Here is a 22,440-nt window from a genome sequence, read left to right on the forward strand (position 1 = left end):
GGCATTCTTCACTAAAGAACAGATAACAAGCTGAGCGATACACACATTATTATCCTTTAAAGCGTTTTCTGGCAAGATGCTTTAAACATATTGCCCTCTTCTTATGCATTCAGCAGACACAATTTCACATGATCAAACCATTAGAGAATTGTTTCTGACCACAGACCAAAAATAGAGACAAAAGGGCTGCCTTCGCTGGGCAGGTTGCTACAGGCATTGATATTAAGACGGTCTAGAAGATTCAGGAAGTCCCTTCCGTGGCGATTTAAAGCAAACCAAAACAATAAACAAATAAGCACAGTTTGGAATAATTAAAGCTAGATACAGTTAAATGTTTTACTTTTATATTTGCTGGCCGTTCAGTATAGAATCAGCTGATGTTTCTGAGTGGTGTACACATGGTTCCTTCTATGATCTGTACCCACATAGTCCGAATGAAAGAGATTCACTAAGCTCTTAAGTGTTTAATCCCTAATAAACAACACCACAACAAGCAGTTGTGTTCTTGAGCGGTATGAGAAATGTAGAATACAGTTCATGTATAGTATGCCAACACCTTTGCAATTCAACGTTTACAATACCTTTTCAATACTACTGTAAAAACATGAAATCAATGTCATCATTAAATCTGATGTAATGCATACATACATATTTTCGGTTAGATCTTGGAGGTCATTTAAACAAATTATTATACTGTATCTTTTGTTACGTTTCAGAACATTACAACTGAACACATCATTATGAAATCATAGTTTATCTTTGAACAATAGTTTAAGGAGTAGAGCTTCAACCTACCATAATTCATCTTTATGCAACGTCTGCTAACCGACGTATTTGATCGTTGACAATGTAGCTTTTAGGTAGAGAAATAAGATGCGTCCCCTGAGTTTTCTGTTTCCAAAATATATTTTTCTACTATCCCAGGGGCGACAGGATGGTGTACCTGTAATATGTACCTGCGTTACTATATAAAAAACAAAACAGTATTGTCACGGTTATCAGAATGTTTCAGAATTGACTTGGTACCAAAGTATTGGTTCTTGTGACATCCCTAAAAGGGCTACTATATTACGCATAGAATTCAGTTTACTGAACATAAGGAGTGCTTAACCAGTAAACATACTTGTATTTATCTTCTGTGGCACAGGAGCAACTTTTTGAAGTGATATCATAAGTATATATTTTGGAATGGGATTGAGACTTTGATTCTAAACAGGAGGAATGGGGTTTGAAACAGGATGGAGGACGGAGGGATCAGATGCTGCATTATAGAACCTGCAGAATCCGGTTAATTCTTTTCTGCTACAAAATATAGCTGACATTGTTTGTCGGCTATTAAAGCCATGTCATGGTAAGGTAGTCCTTTGGAACCAATTTCACACCCTTACATAGAATAGATTGATTAATGTGATTCTTACAACAGCTGCACGTTACATGATTCCACCGTCTCTGTGCAACTCTCAGCATTGATTCATGCTCATTAGGCAATGATGTAACTTTGTGTAAGCCATGCTGTAGCTCCCTGTTGCTTTGACGCCATCCTTTGATAATAACTCGGTTCTATGCAACTCAGAGGCTGGGAGATGCCAGACCTGTATGTTAACAACACTCTCTGCTTCATTTACTATTAGTTTCAGACTCCCTGTTCTTGTATTCCTGTTTCTCTCTGCTGGCGCTCTGATAGTGCCTCACCCTTTTCCTTCACCTTTTGTTCTAATTTCAGGTTACATGCATAGTGCCTGAAAGCCTGGGAAATGGAACAAAAAGCCAACCCTTCCGCATTCAGTAAGAGCTGCAGTGTGATAACAGCTGATAGTTATCAGTACTAGTCAGTTTTGTTTTTAAATAATTAATGGTAATTTCAGATGCCTTTTATAAACAGTTTCCATTTAAAGAGGACATATTATTCTACGGTTCAGGTTGGAAGTATTATAGCTCGTTGCCTTTTTCCCTCCTCGTGGAACTTCTGCATTGCATTTGTTAATACAAATACAAGCGCTTTGAGCACCAGGAAAAGTGCTATATAAATGACATGTATTATTATTATTTTATATGCAGTTACGCAATCTTCAGTTTCAGATTGTATCGGTAGGTGCTAATGTGATGATAACAGCCTCTGTATCACATTAAATATATGGAAAAGGGACACGTTTTGCAATAACCACATACGCTTAGAAAACGTAGCCTTTATGTAGTCCCTTCATCCATGGAAACAATCTCCTTTTTGTATCACTTTCAAATGAAATGTTAAAAACTATATTTAAAAAGTTTCACCACTGTGTGAATATTCCTTTTAGAAGGTGAGCCGATATAGCAGGAATTAATTAAACAATTTCTTATGTGCATTCAGTGTCTTTGCCACCAAGATAATAAAAAATGTGATGTGTGTGAACAAATAAAACACAATGGTGTGGTTAGTGATTAAAGTGGATATTTACTCGCTGCCTTTTCCCCAGTGGGCAGTCGAGAAAACGACATGCTTCTAAATGTGACATTTGCTTTCAGCCCTCTGTTCCATGCCGAGTGTGATAGGGAGGTGTGTTACAAACACAACACAGATAATGTGCTGTTGGCCGCTCCCCTGCTGCTCAGGTTGGCATGAGGAAAAAGCGTTGGAATGGAGAACTTATAAACCGTTGTGCTGTGGACACATTTGCAATGCAAAACTCTGCAGAATCCATTACTTCTAACATATATGGTGTTAAGGAGCGTGACAACGGCCTGTTTTGCTCCAGTGTTGTGCTAATAATCGACCTATCAAATATTCTTCTCGATTAGTCGATATACGTTACGTCTCTAAAACTTCAGAAGACAGTTGTTGACAGTTGTTGTTGTGAACAAAGAGAGAATTATCAATACTATCTCCAATTATTCAAGGTTACGTGGTTTTTGCAAAAATGGAGGACGAGAGTGAAGTCTTAAATACAGGGCTGGGGAAGGATAAAGAAGAACGTTGGTTACATGATTAGCAGACATTTGCATTGTAGTTTATTTTGACAGTGTATTGTCAGCTTTTTAAAATGGACGAGAAACAAAACCTGCAGAAAAGGTAAATGTTCCTTTTCTTTTTAGTTACTCTTAAATGCAATACTGTGTGACACTAAAGTCAGGCTGGTATTTATTTACACCTGTTAACTGGAAAACCTGAAGTACTTACATTTAGTTTTATCTGTCATTTTTAACTTAAGTGTTGTCCCTTGTGATGGTATTTCAAACAGTTTTGTAATTAAACGTACACCTCAATTACTCTAATCTGAGACTAGGACAGGCAGCAAATGTTAATCATTTGAAAACCTAAACCAGTGCAACTTTTTTCAGTTTTCCTTGTTAAATAATCAGTTGAATATCAAATAGACGTTTAGAGCACATCTAAAGCTAACTGCTTAACTAGCTTCATATTCTTTTTTCTATCTGTACAAAAACCAAAGTGTGTTTGTACATGGGGTTATGCATGTATGACTTTTATTTTAATCTGCACACTTGGAGAAATATGTGGATTAGAATCAGTGATATTTATACTTTAAAATGGGTTGGTAATATCAGATATTGGTGACTTTAAACCTAGCAACATTCTGTCATTAAGGCCCCGGCCCCACGAGGACGCATACGGTAAAACGCAATTGCAAAAAAGTCTTCCGTTCACACGGTTCACACGGTTCACACCCATTCGATTCATTAACGTGTCCGTTCACACGAGACCGCTGGAAATGCTGGAAATGCTGGAAACACTGTAGTACATATGCCAGGCCTGTAAGTGGCGCTGCTACCGCCACAAAATACACCAAAAGCAGCGAAGAAGACCCCAGAGCATGGTTGCCACGGTTGCCCTTCTGTCTATTCTCCGCGGTGGACGGCCTGTTCTCCTGCTGTAAATCTCTCCGGTAGTCCACCAGCAGATGAAAAACACCCACCTCTCCGCCTCTTCCAAGGAACGAGGGAACCGTGCGGCAGAGTTTCCGTTAACATTTTTTTCCGCCGGTCAACATGTCCGTTAAAGTTTAAATCTTCCGTACAAAATTAGAAAAGTGCCGGTCAGAGGTCTTCTTTGTTATTTATTGAGCTTTAAAACAAATTGATAACGACTCTATAATAATATAATAATAATAAACGGAGCCTCTCCTTTCCTCCCCCTTTTCTGACAGTCCAGCAGCTGATCTCTGAGCAGGAGACGTGGGGAGAGGGAGACGGGGCTATTTCATTGTTATCAGGAAATAATCGTATAGAGCAGTGACCATCAACTGGCGGCCCGCGGGCCACATCCGGCCCACCAGACATTCTCATCCGGCCCGCACGACGGGGGTGACTGTGGCGTTGGCGGAGTGGTTACTGCGTTCGTCCCCCACCCATTTCTTTGTTTACAACGTCTTGTGAGTAAGGTGCAGTACCGGAGTCCAACAGAGAGGCAGCAGCTGCGGGACAGTAGACTGCGTACTGCAAAGCCTTCCCTGCCTTTAAGAAGAAGTGATCCTTCGTTGTGAAGAGTCTGGTTAATGCGCTCCGCACCACAGCAGTAGCCCCGCTGCGACAGAGTCCAACAGAGAGGCTGGAGCTGCGGGACAGTAGCCTAGAAGCAGGGTTGGGTTGTAACGGAATACATAACGGCGTTACGTAATCAGAATACAAAAATCAAGTAGGCTAACTGTATTCAGCTGGCGTTACATTTGAAAAACGAGTAATCTGATTACAGTTACTCTCGTTAACCTGAAGTGAATACATTGTGGAATACTTATTGGAATTATTGGTGGAAAAGTTTCCTCACAAAATGTGATATTCATTACCGGCAGAACTGTGTGCACAGCGCAGCGCTACAGCATGTCTGTGAGCGAGAGAGAGATGCAGCGTGTCTGTGAGGCCCCGCCCCTGCACGCAGATGGTTAGATAAAATGTGCAAGGTAACGTTTATGTAGCATTTCTTTATTGTCGAAATGATGACATTTATAACGGGATCAAATCAAAGTGAACGGCCTGCTGCTGCTGAATGCATGGGGCAAGTGACTGGAAACAGTTTCAAAAGTTATTACATCGTTTCAGATAATGAATAATAATGATGATAATTCATTCTATTTAGGGGCGCCTTTCAAAGCACCCAAGGACACCTTACAATTCATAACATATTCCAAGGAAAGGTTTTAAGACAGTACAAAGAATGCAGTCCGGGTGATGTTTTTTATGTGGGGTGCAGATGAGAGAGCTGTCCAGAATGACACCAAGATGTCGTGTTTGAGTTCTTGATAAGCCATGAAAACAGTAAAATAGGTGTCTCCTGTGCACCAAAACATACCCATCTGTTATGGAAAAAGAAAGTATTCCAAAAGTAATCTGAATACTATTTATAAAATTCTGGGTTATATAAAAATCGCTGGCCTGCGATAGTGTCTATTGGTTACATTTCGGCACTTAGACAAATGTAGTTGGTGATCCCTGGTATAGAGGCATACAGACGGATCCGTTTGCCCCCCCAGAGCGTTCCGTTTGCAGAACTATCCACCTTGGGACCCGTTTAAATAGATTTCCTGTATTCTGGTACATTCTAACAGGTGGTTTGATACTTTTATGTGGCTATACTAGCATGAGGAAAATGATGGGTACATTTTGTAATTTCATCCAGTAGTAAAGAAAGGAAACATATTTGATTATTAATTCAGAGCCGTCTTTGAATTAATAAAAAGCAGTTTAAATGCCCATTTTTTGTACATTTATATACAACAATAAATATTTGTGAGTGCATTGAGAGATATTGTTGTGGAGTCATTTATATATAAATCGCAACATACATTTGTGAATCCTTCTGTGAGCATTTATTAATATTGAGACTGATCTGACTCCATACAGATGTTAAGTTCACCTAGGAATGGTATCATTGACTTAAATGTTGCTCTTCTGTCTATATTGGTCATATGATGCCCCCACTGATTTCCTTAACATTCTGGGATGAGAGTCCACATCACACTTTACTCTAACTGTCATTTCCCTTTCATCACTCACCTCAGCACCGGTCCTCTCTCCACTGTCCCTGTGTTCTGCCTCTGACTCACTCTCAAGCGCCTAGATGTCAAGAGAGGTGGTGAAGTGATCACTATTTATTGAGCAGTATACTCTTTCACATTGAATCATAACAAGTCATACTGAATGTAAATACAACTGACTCTAAAGTAAGTCCCAGTCTGTGACATTGGACATTTTGAAGACTCAAAGTCCCAAGCACTAGGTAGAATATTAGCTAGTCTATGTAATGTGCGCAGAAAATAAATAGTTAACTGAATACTGGGGTGGAAATGGCCTATAAGCACTCAGTAAAACATAACACACACAAAAAGCTTCTGAATGATAAGAAGTATAATTAAAACATAATGCACATTACCATTTTGAGAGAGAGTACCTTAAAGAACTCAGAAAATAATCTCTTATCGAACTGAGGCTCCAGTAAAACAAACTGACTGCATCATGGACATCATGGTGTTTACATGAGCACAGAGAGATCGGGTTATTCATGGTCCCTGTTTACATGATAAATACTAGTAACCTGGCATTTCGATGCCTTTTCTCATCTAAACTATTCAGTATTTGTATCTCTCTATCATGACATAAAGACGAAACTCCTCTCCAGAAGTGAGACGCTTTTGCCGCCACCGCCGCCATCACTGTTAACTGATTAACTGCTACCAGCTGATGACTTACTTTCCTCTTCTTTGAAAAACATGTTCTTATGTCCATGTTGTCTGGGGGAGAAAACATATCAAACCAAGAGATCGTCAGCTTTGATTTTCGCTGTATTAACAATGTGCTGAACACTTGGTGTGTGTGCCTTACCTCCGCTACCGGCATCGCTTCATACAACAGATCTGAGCTGTCCAACTATGACAACACTCCTTGAACATGTGCGCGCTATGGGAGAATCTGCCTTTAGACCCTCCAGAGAAACGCGGGCTAAAATCCTTGATTATGCGATCAAACATGCGGGGTTTTATGTGATTTTATGCGGTGAAATTGCGGGAAGTTGTGAAATATGCGGAAATATGCGGAAAAAAATAAATATTGGGCTGTCTTATTTATTTATTCTCTCTCACACACAACCTGCCACTAACGTTAAACCCCTTTACTATTCAATTAAACACATTCAATGTTTATTTATTGTAAAAGCAATTGGGCTATTTTAATCACACTCTCTCTCTCACACACACACACACACACACCACACACACACACACACACACACACACACACACACACACACACACACACACACACACACACACACACACACACACACACACACACACACACACACTTCTCCGCCTCATTCTGTTTTCATTTACTCGTTCGTTATCTAACCAGCTTCAATCTTGTAGGCTACTCACTTCGTTTCTTGTAGCCCTCGAAAGGGTTTTGGAAGTTGATGCCTCGGTGAACGTGAGCTGTTCGGCTTTCTTGTCCGCAGCAGCAGAAAGCATTTTCGAATGTTTGAATGAATCAAAGTGGGTCGTCACCGTTGATGTTCTCTTATGCTCCAACACACAGTTGCACGGGGTGCAGAATAGTTTACCCCCAGACATCGGGGTACTGCTTTTCCCGGTCTTTAGCAGAAATGTTCGTCGGTAAATGAGATGGATTAGATTTTTTCATCTTGGTGAAGAGAAACTCTCGTGTGAGCTCCACACGTTCACTCTACGGTGTTGTTTACCTTCTGTGATGCGCGAGCTGATGACGTCGCGCATCATCAAGGCGAGTTCACTTTTTTTTTTCTCAATTTTGTGTGGAAAAATGCGTGGATTATGCGGCCTTTTGATAAATATGCGGCTTTTTAAAAATATGCGCCATTTTGCTGATTATGCGGTAATTTCTGCGATCGCAGAATCGCGTTTTTCTGGAGGGTCTATGCCTTGGTGCAAACTAGCAGTGAAAACATGGTACGGAGTTTCATTGATTTGGGCATTCTCTCAATAAGCAAGTGCTGGATTTGATAGTGAAGCACTGACACAGCGCTCTACAAAGTGCGGCGAGTGGAGAGACCGATTCACGGGCTTTCCATATGGTAAAAGTGGGGGGGTCCAAACTAATCATTTGAAAAAGTTGGGGGGACTTGTCCCACCCTCATATAATGGCTGCGACGCCCATGGCTATACGCAAGAGAAACTATGCGGCTACAACCCGTTTCGTCCATGTGGGGCCGGGGCCTAAGTGAAAAGTTATTAGCAGTAATTGAGAAATATGTTTACCCTATGCTTCTTTACACCTCACCCTAAACTGGTACACACTTTTGTCACATTTAATCATCATTTGTTGCTTTTCAATGTACGTTTGTGTAGGTGTCAAAGCTTTAGAGGAGCTAATAGGTGTTTTTTGGCACAAAAAGCACGGCTATCTGTTTCTCTTTATGCTAAGCTTAATAGCTGCTGGCTGTAGCTTTATGTTGACTGCACATTACATGCTTCTAATTTTGGTTCTTGACAAGTAAAACAGTAAATATCCCAAAAGGTTCCAATATTTACAACATAAGTATTGCAGCAGTAATCTTAAACAAAGTGCCGCGAGGGACTAAACAAGAGAAAAAACACTGTGGACGCGCAAAAACTCAGTCTTTCCAACACAGTATGCGCTTGACCTTTTATTTCCTTTCCAAAAATGCAATATTCCATATCCATGTACGTATCTCCTTGTATGCGTGTCTGAGTGCCTGCGTGAGTGCGTGCGGTCAACACAAATTGTCCTTCTCTAGCTCACTCCCCCATCTATTGCCCGCTGCACAGGTAAAAGCAACCGGATATAAGCACAAACGTCACCACCCCAATGCAATGACACGCCCACCACCTATAGTGACTCAAAAAACATGTATCTTAACAAACACAAATGGCTTCATATGTGGCTCCTACAATAAGGGTCTTAATTATTTGCTCAGCTGGATTCAGTTAGATGTACTGGATGATGCATAGACAAAAAACTATTCAAACAAATGAGAATATGTTCGGGCCTTATCAGGTATTAAAAAGCTTAAACACCTTTTCTGGGTGTATGATAGACAACAAAGACAGACATATATGTGCTTGTGGTCATTTACACATCACATCGTGTTTAGGGCCAGAGGGTATACTGTAGGACTCCTTAAGAAGAGACATTTCAAAGCTGCCACACACACCAACACGAGCAATTACACAACACCTCATACCACAGCAACCCTGTGTTTATCTTGGTTCCGTCTGTGGGTGGGCCCTGTACTGTGTTTGTCCAGGGGAGCACGATAACCACGGGCTGAGTCAGGGCTGCATCCCACTATGCTTCATGTTTACTTTAGCCATCTCCTCCGGATGTCCTCGGATCACTCAGTTATTGTTGCTCTGCTGCAAAATAAATGATCTGTTTTCATATGCATGGTGTGGAAAAAGTTACACATTAACATATCAGTGTCGGAATCACACAGTTGCTCCATTTTAGATTACAATAAAATTAATAAAACATATATTTATATAGATGGATAAACTGTATACTTTATTTATCCCACATTGGTAAATTGATATGTCATAGCAGAAATGTGTCATTGGACATGAGTTTTAAAAAAAATGGAATAAAAAAAGACATAACTCTACAAAATAAACAGCAATTCTATACATATCAACACTAGGAGAAACTCCAATTGAGTATCTGAAGAACACACAATATAAATGTATAACAATAAGAATTTTAAGTTAATAAACTTGCCAAAACAATTATGAAATGAAATACACATAAATAATCACAGGAATTTAAAATAGTCCAATAAAAACAAGTTAAAATAAATATATGCTCATTGTACTACTATACACAACATGTACAACGTGTGAAATGCTGTATAAGTGTCAATAAGATATGAAAGCATCTTACAGAAGTTCATTTCTTTAGGCATTTCTGCATTACTTGATAAGGTTGGCAACTCCCAAACACACATCCTGTTGATGCAGAACATTGCTTACTGTTGCTTTAATATTGTAGTTGATCTGAAAGTGCCACTGTTACCTGTGAGCTAAGTTCAGCTTTGTGTGGTTTAGTGGTTGCAACAACCTTTTGAAAACGGTCTCACTGATAATCTTGATGCATGTGGACAACACTCAAAAGTAACACAGTCGTATCAATATTAGCTCTTTGGATTAACAGGATTAACATTATCTGCCTTAATTTCTTCCTCAGTTTGCATGGTGTGTCTCCTGTGTACTGAAGGCAAGTTCACTGTGAGCTGTTGTCAAGTGCATCAGAGAGAAATGTAGGGGAAGATAAAGTGTCAAGAAAGCGCCTTTAGCCTCAAATTATTAAATTATGACAGATTCAGAACCTTGTCATCACGGGCCTGGAATTATATCATTTTGGTTTTCAGATATGTCACTGGAAATTCTACTGTCAACTCAATACAACGAAGGAGATTGGAATGTCTTTCTGGTGATTGCAGTGTTGAAAAATGACATTTAATAAAACCTTAATAATTCATAAAAAGAAAAAAATAATGAATGGTATTTTTTGTGTGCTTTTCCAAGTGCTCAATGCGCGAAGCATTACCTATTACATATCAGACATCTAATACATTTAATACTGTCGATTAGGGCTGCACGATATATCGTGTCGTGACGATAATCGCGATATGCGCATGCGCGATATTCACATCGCAGGAAGTGCGATTTTTTGAATATTCTTTTTTTAATATGTATATTTTTTAAATATTTTTATTTTATTATTTTTTTTAGAACGCACGATATTAAGTAGGCAAATTAACTCAAACACGTCATGTTACAATTATTTTGCTGCTTGCTACAAAAGGAAAACTCTCATGTCAGGGTTACTTGAGTGGGTGACATGCAGGCTCTGCATGCACAGCAAACCACCAATCACAATCAAATCTCCAAAGCAAAGGGACCCGGTGATTAAAGGTAAAAACACTGAATAAAGTCGTTTCATGTGTTTCTCCAGGGAAGTTCGGCGCTGCTAACCGAGCTAGCTCAGCTTGTTGCTCTGATAACTTCAGATCCAGACGTCCATGACTAAAATTCTTCATCTGGTTAAATATAGTTAAAAAAATACCAATTGTATAGCATTAAAGTTCAAGAGATTATGGTTTGCGGGGAAAAAAATTGCCTTTTCTTCAATTCTTGTATTTTTTCATATCGCAATATATATCGCAGGGGGAGAAAATATCACAATGTCAGTTTTTTCCAATATCTTGCAGCCCTACTGTGGACAATACCAACAGGAGCAATTTAAGGTGAAGTGTCTTGACCAAGGACACAACAGCATGTTGCCTGCGGTGGTCAAGGTGGGATTTAACCTGTGCTTCCCTGGTCCTCTGATCTGAGGATCAGCACACCAAACCACTAGCCCTATCTATTTCCACCCCATATTCGGCATTGTGTTTGTGGTAAGCTGTGTCTCAAAAGATGTTTTGAAGAGGCCCTATTATGCTTTGTGGGGGTTTTCTCTTTCCTGTAGTGTGTTATTAGGTTTTAGTGCACATGTAAAAGGTCTGAAAAGATTGAAATGACCTTTTTGAAAATGTCAGCATGGAAACATGTCACAGTAGAGGCACAACATTAGCATATTATATCCTATTTAAGATGTATTATTTTGCAGAATGGCATTTTCTTAGATTTTCTTCATTTCCCACCTCTATAAATAGCTGACAGTCTTTGATCTGATTCATTTAGGAATAAAAAGAGTTTCTGGGTTTGGCAGCTCTCTACGGAGCCCCTAAAGGGACATGAAAAAAAAAAAAATAGACAAAAAAAAAGGAAGTGGAACACGAGACAACCATTTCATTGCAGACTTTTATGTTTACGTGGGGAAATGACAGTGCATACATTATTTGAGATATATTTTGAAGTCAGACTTAATTGTATGGGCCAGGGGTGTAGAGCTATTGGTTTAAGCACCGGATTGGCAAAAAACAGGAGAGTCTGTAAACCAGTCTGCTTTGATCTATGAATTAATGTCCGTGACTCTCAGAGTACCTGCTGCCCGCAGCTGTCACACACACACACACACACACACACACACACACACACACACACACACACACACACACACACACACACACACACACACACACACACACACACACACACACACACACACACACACACACACACACACACACACACACACACACACACACACACACACACACACACACACACACACACACACACACACACACACACACGTCCCGGGCTGATTTTTAGTCCCAGTCCGCCCATCATGTATTGCTGTTCAATGAAGGTAAACACAGTGTAGGCGGTGCGTAAAAGCTTGTTGAGCGCTGGTTCTGCTCTTCTCTGAGTTACACGTCCCGCTGCCTCCTGGAGTGACCACACACCCCTGGCCGAAATGTCCTTAAAGTGAAGTCTAAGTACGATATATATCTCAAATAATGTATGCACTGTCATTTCCCCACGTAAACATAACAGTCTGCAATTAAATGGTTGTCTCCTGTGCGCTTCACTTCCTCCTTGGCGCACCGGTAACTTTCTCAACAAAAAAAAGTGCGAGATACTTTCTGGTGACCATGATAAACTTTCTCGTGCTCACCAGAAACTTTCTCGTGCGCACGAGTTAGTATCCCATGCGCACCAGAAAGTATCTCGTGCGCACGAGTTAGTATCTCGTGCGCACCAGATACTAACTCGTTATCCTGACTTTTTTTTTTCTCCCTCTGTTTTTTTCTTTTTTTCTTCATGTCCCTTTAGGGGCTCCGTAGCTCTCCATGCAATTCAAGTTTCAAGGTTAAATGGAATAAAGGCAGGCACAGTATCAGTTTTTCATCACATGATTAGCGTAGCAAAGGATAATTCACAATAGCCATCTTATCTCGATATCTAAGGAATATATAAACAAATAATAATAATGCTATCGGTCACATTGGTCTTTTACTTTGGTTTATTGTGTAACTTTTTTTGCAAATAAATACACTGAAAATACAAATGTAGTGACTAGGTAAAAGTGTAAATTACAATAGCAATATATATATATAATATGATCAAAGAGGTGCTGGATATGTGTATTATGAACATCATATAAATATCTGATTTAAGCATCTTGGAACATCTCTAACCCCTAAATGATTGCTGATGCCTTTGCTTCTTTTCAAAGATTTAAAATCCAATACATTCCTGGTTACTGAATATTCCACAGTTAGAGGAATGTTGTCAGGCTGCTCTGGCGCTGACCTCTAACCTGCTTGTAAAGCTGTTAATCCTGGCATTTAAAGTTACTATGATATCGCACAGAGTAGTGTTGTCACGATACCAACATTTTGGTTTCGATACCGATACCAAGTCAAGAATTGCGATTCCAATTATTTTTCGATACTTTTCTTAAAAAAAGGGAAACACGGAATATCGGCTTTAAAATTAGGAATAACAGATGATTTTAGCAGTCAGAACAACTAAAGCAGCAGTGTTACTAAGAACAGAAACGCCAAAGAGTCACATCTAATAGAAATATATATAAAAGCATTTATTTTTATTGTGTAGCAGTGAGTTTAACATTTTGGCAGCACTGTTGAGCATTTTGAAAATGTATTTTCATGCCTCTGTGCAAGGCTTAGTCTTTCTATCTTTATAGCCACTGGTGTAAAGTAACTAAATTCATAAACTCAAGTACTACTTGGGTACAATTTTGAGATACTTGTACTTTATTTAAGTATTTCAATGTTTCTTTTGCTACTTTGTACTTCTAATCCACTACAGTTCAGAAATAATGGTGTACTTTTCCTCCACTACATGTATTAATCCCTTTAGTTACTTCACAGATCTGGATGAATGATGTGAAATATAATCAAGTGTTAAATCAGACTTTAGTTCCACCTGGAGTAAATCCACCAGCTACCCTGCAGTCTACAAAGTACTTCAGACTAGCTGCACCTTTACCAGCTTTGAGAACACTTTCATGATCAATCATTATAGAACATATCATATATATTATTCTGAAATGGACCAATCTGCACAATGACTACTTTTACTGTCGCTACTTTAATACTTTTACTTGAGGAACATTTTGAATGCAGTACTTTTACTGTAACAGAGTATTCCTACACTCTGGTGCTTCTAGTACAAGACCTGAGCACTTCTACTTTTACTGTCGCTACTTTAACTATATTCTGATGATAATACTTTTGTACTTTTATTTGAGGAACATTTTGATTGCAGGATTGTTCCTACATTCTGGTACTTCTACTTTAACTCAAGTAGCCTACAAGACCTGGGTACTTCTACTTTTACTCAAGTACAAGATATATACTTATACCACCTCCGTTTATAGCCTATGAAAAAAACTAATAGAAAACGAAGGCTAAAGCTAACGTTAGCAGATAGTGATGCTAGTTTGCTAGTTAAGTTTGCTCAACTATAATATTGCGACAGAAAAACTTTTCAGTGCACATCACGCTCTGCTGCTCCGACAGGGAGCTCTGCTCTGAACACCTGAACGGCCCGTTCACAGACTTCTGGCGTCTTTTTTGTCAACAAGCCGAGGCGCAGCGGCAGTTGCACTCCCACTTGCAGCCATGCTTCTCGTTTTCTCACATGCTCTGGCAGCTAGCGCGTGGCCGCGTGCAAGAGAGAGGGGAGGGACTTAGAGCGTGCTTGAGAGGAGCGGGACTGCAGGCACGGCTGCAGTGCAAGGAGTGGAAGCAGAGCGCTGAACACACACGGCTCTTATTAAACGGCGTTTTTTCACGGGAGTACTTTTCCCCGTCATTCTTAAAGTACCGATACTAATGAAACGGAGGAATCGTACCGTTTTTAACGGCAGGGTATCGCGGTACCCACAGAGGTTGGCAGACAAGTTTCTAACATACAAAGAACAGGATTTCACATCATGTTTTCTTCTCCCATGACCAACCCAGTCTCATAGCATTTCGTGTTCACCAACACGATTTTTAATCTATTGATTCGTGTTCACCATCACGATTTGCCCCTTTTTTTCGTGTTGTACGGCACGATTTTAAAAGCAATGTATTTCTACTGGTAATGTGTTTCGTGCCTGCAGCACGTCTTTTTCTCCGGTCGGGTCGTGGAAGACCGGAAGCTGTGAAAACATGGTTCATAAAAACGTGTTCTTACTCAATATCAAGCCACAATTATTGCTTTTATTTTAAATCGTATAATTTTGGACTTTTGTTGCCGTCTGTGAGGAAAATAAATGGGGCTCAGAGCCTCAGGATACTGAAATCTGTATTTTTAAATCTTTTTTTCCTTCTAATTTGTTATTCTTTTCAAAATAACACACTGTTATTTACTCACCAATAACACACAATTATCCTTGCTTTTATTTATTGGTTTAATTCCATAATCTCGGGCTTTTTTGGCGTCCGTCAGGAACTGAATTTTAAAATAAAATAACCGGAAACAGACGTAGGCCTATAAGGGACATTTCGAGCATCATTGCGATTGTCTGAGTGACAATTTGACAGTTTGAGTTTAGGATGGCCGAAGACACTACACTACCCATAATCCCCAGCTATTGTTTAGGACTACAGTCCCCGTGATTAATCTTCAAACTTTGGGATTGGATGTTGGAATGGCAGTGCGCCAAGGTTACGCCGAGCGTCACACAGCTGCTTGAAATGGAACGAAACCACGCCAGTCTATCCAAAACTGGAATCGAACGCCCCCCCAGAACTACACATGCTGGCTATTGTGTTTCGCAAAATGTTCTATGGGACGTCTCTACTGAACGTTTTCGTTTTTCCCACAATTAGAAGTTGCCAGTATTAAACACATTGGTGTTATCAAATGTAAAACATATAATTAATAAATGGGTGAAAATCGCTTGTGTCCATAATGCGCAGCATTAATATATACCCACATGACAGCTCATTGTTACTTTGTAATTCTACTCCACGACAATTCAGAGGTTAACCTGGTATTTTTACTCCACTGCACTTATTTGAGTTACTTTGCAGATTCTGATTAATTATGTGAAATATAAACAACCCTTAAATCAGACTTTAGTTACACCTGAGTAAAATTCAGGTAAGGTGATTGTCAAGTGCCAACAATCAGGAGAGATATTTGATAGTTGGTGCTTGAGAAGACTAAACATGTATCTGCAATTGACATGAATGGAAACGAGTAATAAAGTATATTCATTACTCGTTATTCTCTACTAATAGTTAATTAAAGACTGTATATTATGGCTATTTTGCACATCCCTTTCAAGATTTCAAGATTTTCAAAGGTTTATTGACATATCATACACACAACTACGGTGTAGTTATGCAATGAATGAAAAACTTGGGTCACAGGTTCCTCAACAGTGCATTACAAGACATCTATCAATATGTGTGTACCTCCACCATTAAACTGTCATATTCTGCACATTTCTTATTCTATCTACTAGTGCTGTCAAAATTATCGCGTTAACGGCGGTAATTAATTTTTTGAATTAATTTAACGCATGTGCAGAATGGCCCGCCCCATACGTGCCACCAGTGGCAGCGCCAGGGTATGGCTGTGGTAGGCTACACCCATACCAAGAAATGGCTTAGCCCCACCATGAAAAATGATGTTAAAGTAAGCAAAATAAAGTCTGCCAACTCACGCGGTGTAAATTGCACAGACAGCAGTTAGTAAGATTGATTTCAGGAGCCACGGTTTTGAAAACTTTTGTCACGTAGTGATCGTCTTCTCAATAGAACATATTTGATAACGGCGTGGTGTTGTTGCAGGAAGTCCCGACGGAGAATACTTTTGCTGTAGTACAGGGGTGCACATAACTGGTATGCAGGTTATGTGCGTAATCTGAAATGCGTACCGTCACTTGTGTCACACAGCGCATTTGCGTACCGACGTACTTGTGAAGCTTTTCCAGAAGGCGGTTAGATCACCGGACGACAGAGTCGGTCTCCGTGTGCACAGACGGGGAGCTGTTATCGTCGGTCTGTACAACGGACTTGTGCCAAAATTACGCCAACCGGCTGCGGAGGGAGACTCCCCCCCCCCCTTCACTGGAGAACTGCGCTAAAACAGCTGATCACAACGTTCACACTCTGTGGTCACGAAGTACTCCACTAGCCGCCGCCCCCCCTCCCCCATTGATAGAAATCAACACGTAATGAATTAAGACCCCACGGTTTGATGATTGATAGGTGTGTGGGCTGTCTTTCATTTTGACACACAGAAAAATGTTATAATAAACATAGATACTGTGTTAAATGGATATATCCGCCTTCTTTCATTTATCTTTCCATTCCCACAACAATATACATAAAGAAATGGCATATTTTGGACATAGTTCGAATGGTGATTAATCATGATTAATTAATTTTTAAGCTGTGATTAATCTGATTAAAAATTGTAATCGTTTGACAGCCCTACTATCTACATACATAAGAGTATAATTCATATGTATAATATCAGTTAAAATAAGTGCTTCAACATAGTTAACATTGCAGGAAAGCAATATATTAGACTACTATTAAAGTACTTTGTCAGGCTTAATATTTATCTGTAGATAGATACCCCCAACGTTTTTTTCTTATTTAAAAGAAGACCTTAATCTGTTATTTAATGTTTAAATAAAGGTTAATTCGTTTTTCTGTTTTGCACCCCCTCCTATTAATATCTTTGTACATCCTGCACTAAACTGTTTTATTGTAGAGATCACTTACAGTATCTTCTTGATTTTTTATATTCTATATTTCTTTCACAGACCTTCTACTTTCCCCCTATGAAAGTATGTACTCTTAATATTTTTTTAATCAAATATAACACATAAAAACAATAATTCAATAACGTGCTTTAACCACTAGGCGGTGCACACAAGGTACACAAAGCCATAATAACTTTGTATTATTAGTGTAGGACACTTATGTATGTACAACATCTGAAGATGTGTAGTTTTATTCATGCTTTCACATAATTGTACAGCATATTGCTATACTATTTCAGACTCAGTATTTACATTCTTATATTCAAAGAAAATCAGTAATATCTTTAAAAACTACAAGTCCTTTTATATCAGCTGTGCACCGTTATGGTGTAAATATAACCTATCTACAAATTAGATCAATTGTAAAAGTCAGCCGAATTAGTGTTGATACTGCAAGGAGACGTATTGTGTGAAGAGAAATTGAAGATGTTGTTTAATTTGTTGATATATTTATGATCCACGTCAAGTATTCAGTTTCGGCGGCATTTCTTCAGTTTTTCCAAAGGTCTTCTCATCAGGGCTCTATAAATAAAGAACTACGGCAGATCTGTAATATGTGATGCAGCCGAACCGTGTATTACAATGCCGTTATGTGATGACTTTCAAAGAGAAAAGCAAGAGCACTCGGAATTAAGTATTATTTTATTCTTTTAAAATGTTTTCCGGATTTCATATAATATAAACACCAAATCCCAGCATGCATTGCGTCTAAAACATCCAATCAGCTAGCTTAAACCAGCGCCATATAGATAGAAGAGTTACGACAACGGAAGTCCAAAAACGGTTATCGTCACGTGGTTCATGTAGACGAGGATCGTTCCCCGGAAGTTCACGGCGGGCAATGTGAATGCATTCATAACAGGAGATAGAACTACGATTTTTGGTAATTATTAGTGAATAAAGGTTTTGATTTGCAATATGTATACAACAAATCAATATGTGTATGTATTTACATCAATATGTTTTCAAAAATAAAATAGAATTTGCTAATATTAAGTGATATTAGGATTAGTGTGAACAACTAGTTTACATGTTAGGCTAACAGTGCCTTGGTTAAAGAGCCTGTTGCTGTTTATTTATAGCTTTGAATTCTTTAAAACCAATATTATCTTCTTAAACTTGTATGGTAGTCAGGAGCATCACTTTCTAATGTTTATTGATATATTATTTAGAGGGAGGGGATCTAAATTAATGCTTTAATTTTTAATTTTAATTAACTTTAATTTAATTTCTACCATTTTCTTAAATTCATGGTAGTTTCAGTAATCCCATGGTAATTGAGGACACATCTAAATGACTAATGTCATCTTTATGGCTTTCAGAAAGGACAGGAGACCGACAGGTGACTATCAAAGGACTAGCAGCAGCAGCATGATGATGATGTTAGATGTGTTGTTTTAGGAACATCCATTGCAAATACATGGAGTTCAATAAACATTGAATAGCATATCATGCAGTTTGTCGGTGCCTTTTCCTCCGTGTTGTCCTGGTTTGCTGTGCTGCCTCCTAGTCGCCACCATGGTTTGCTGTGCTGCCTGGGGATGCTCCAATCGCTCAGAGAAAGGAGTACGAATGTACGGCTTCCCCACTGACACAGAGCGGAGGAAAAAATGGCTGGCTCAAGTCAGCAGGAGCAATTTCACGACCAACAGCAACAAAATATGTGATGTAATTATATACAAACACTGCATTTGCACTTTTTCACCAAACGAAAACCACACCATTGGGAAAGCTTAATGTTTTGTTTAATACAAAAAAACAGGGAAAGGCTTGAAAAACACAGAGTTGAGACTCAGGGTGAGGGTCTCAGTGCAGGTATTCAGGCTCCATTGAATCCCCCTCTGGTTATTGTGCTGAAAGAGGGGGTAACAGACAGGAGAAAGGGTTATACACAGGGCTGCACATAACTGGTGCGCATGCGCACCTCCGCCAAAAAAAGAGCACCGGGTCATTTGAAAAAAGGCGCATTTGCGTACCAAAATTGAGAGAGGGAGAGGGAAAGAGAGAGGAGAGAAAGATATTTGCGAGTTGCATATGAACTCAGGATCGGCCCGTAGCACTGGCGTTATAGATGTTCGCCTAGGGCGCCAGATCTGGGGAGGCGCTGCGCTGGCAGCTCTGGGAGGGAAAAAAACATTTTTGACCGTTGGTGCTCATCCTAATGTTCGGCCTTGATGTAACAATATTCATAATTAAGTAAATGTAACACCCTTTTCATCCCGGTTACACGTTTCATTCGCCCTGTACGATGGGCCCTGTAAGTGATGAAAATGGGGGATGTTGGCTTATCTGGCGCCCGCAGCTCACAGCCAAAATGCGAATGAGCGAGGGAGAGAGAGAAGGGCGTACCGCCCGGTCTTGTTATTAGAATCTGGTGCTAGCTGCTCTAACGGATATAAGAAGAAGATGTTTCTACAATAATGTGGAGGGAGAGTCCTCTCCAGTCAGACTGAGAGGCTGATACTACAGCTCAGTGAGGTAAAAGACTCTGAGGGTTTAGATAGTTCAATTTAGTCTAAGTTCAAACAGTTTGGTCACAATCTATGTAAACACATATTTCCAAGGCACTCCTTTATAATTATTGGGATAAACAGGTTTGAAATCATTCCAATGCATACTATAGGACAGTAACCAAAAACATCCTTTAAAACTGGAGATAAAAAAAAAAAATGCATAAATAAATGTTAAGGTAAAATAAGATATGAATGAACAACACAAATAAAATAAGTTACATTCATTTGTTATTGGCTATGGTAGGTTATTGGTTATGTTCATATACTTATTTGATTACATCCACTTGTCTAAGATGACAACAGAGACTTTCGACCCAAAACCAGCTGTTGACTTGGATGCAAGCATCTAATCGCAGACTCAACCAGAGAGGAAGTAGTAGGCCTGCATCATCAGCTACCATGTCTGACAGAGAGGAAGACAGTCAGGAGAACAGTCAGGAGAACAGAGAGGAAGACAGTGAGGAGAACAGTCAGGAGAACAGAGAGGAAGACAGTGAGGAGAACAGTCAGGAGGGTAGTGATGACAGCTTGTAGGATTACTGGGCGTGCTAATGTTGTCTTGTGTTCACCTCTGCATGTGTGTTCTGTGTTCGCCTCTGCATGTGTGTTCAGTGCCGTGTGTGAGGCAAATAAAGTCAAGACCCCCTCAAAAGTTACAGTTTATTTCATTTTAAGGATGAGCACCAAGCAACATCTCCAGGTGCTCCTTTGAGAACCAGGGCAAACAAGTTATGTGCACCCCTGGTTATACACACCTATATAGCACACCTATTGGATGGGAAATGCCTTGGGGAGATAAGGTGTTTACTTATATAAAACAGTAGTATTAAACTTACCTTGTGTTTTCACTCTCACTTAAGTCCCTCTCCCTTTGCCATCAATCCAAAATCAGCTGAGCTGCAACATTATACAGACTGGTAATAATCAACATAATCACAAGGACACAATATGGCTCTGCTAAAAACACTCACTGTTACACGCACCAAAGTTATATTTATCTAATATTTAACTCCCTCCACCCCCGCATACAATCCCGTTTAGAAGCCCCTCTTCTCTAATTCAACAACGTTGGACCAAATAGACATTAAGAGAACGGAATTTACAATGAAAAGGCTGTTCAACGTGTGTTGCTAACTTGATTCGGTATCCTAGCTTAATCTGTTATCTGTAAACGTTCCCTAAATCTACTAATTTAGTGATAATCCACTGACATCCTTTAATACACATGTTCATTAGAATCAGATGTACTGATAATATCCGCAATATAAATCTTTAAACTTCTTCTTACTTTTAAAAGTCCGTCACGAACGGTCTATTATCCTGCAACTCTATAGCTCTGCTAGCCTTGGAGCTAACTTCCGGGGAACGATTGAGAGGCTCCACGATCCGCCATTGCTGTAAAAAAGTGGTACATTGGAGTGAACGGAGATGACATAACTCTCAGTCTATATCGCGCTGGCTTAAACCATAGCTGAGGATCTTGGGTAATCGCTCGAAATGCCTATGTCTGTTTCCGGTTATTTTTATTTTGAAATTCAGTTCCTGACGGACGCCAAAAAAGCCCGAGATTATGGAATTAAACCAATAAATAAAAGCAAGGATAATTGTGTGTTATTGGTGAGTAAATAACAGTGTGTTATTTTGAAAAGAATAACAAATTTAGAAGGAAAAAAAGATTTAAAAAATACAGCTTTCAGTATCCTGAGGCTCTGAGCCCCATTTATTTTCCTCACAGACGGCAACAAAAGTCCGAAATTATACTATTTAAAATAAAAGCAATAATTGTGGCTTGATATTGAGTAAGAACATGTTTTTATGAACCACACAGATTCCGGTCTTCCACGACCCGACCGGAGAAAAAGACGTGCTGCAGGCATGAAACACGTTACCAGTAGAAATACATTGCTTTTAAAATCGTGCTGTGCAACACGAAAAAAAGGGGCAAATCGTGTTGTTGAACACGAAATGCCGTGAGACTGGGTTGAAGGGAACCATTTGCTCTGATAAACTAGAAGTGGTGTTTTTGGTTGGGTGTTGGAGGTGTGGCGATGTCTTTTTGGAAGTGTATGTCTGAGCAGAGTTTCTGCAAATCCAGTGAGAAGGTCAGACATACCAGTTTGGGTTTTTTGATCAAATATGAAGCACTGCATTTAAAGGATTAAAAGGCTTTTGGAAATGAAAATCCCAAGACTCCTCCGACAATGCAACATCAAATATACTTAACAAGTACATACAATTGTGTAAAAGACAATGTGGTTTAAGT

At 39.4% G+C, this 22,440-nt stretch overlaps 1 protein-coding gene across 1 annotated transcript in view; it reads left to right on the forward strand.

Moving 5' to 3' along the window:
- Positions 1-22,440, forward strand: part of abcc3 (ATP-binding cassette, sub-family C (CFTR/MRP), member 3) — a 105,057-nt gene that overhangs the window by 25,688 nt on the left and 56,929 nt on the right.

This window comes from Pseudochaenichthys georgianus, chromosome 19, assembly GCF_902827115.2.
Source record: "Pseudochaenichthys georgianus chromosome 19, fPseGeo1.2, whole genome shotgun sequence".
NCBI lineage: Eukaryota > Metazoa > Chordata > Actinopteri > Perciformes > Channichthyidae > Pseudochaenichthys > Pseudochaenichthys georgianus.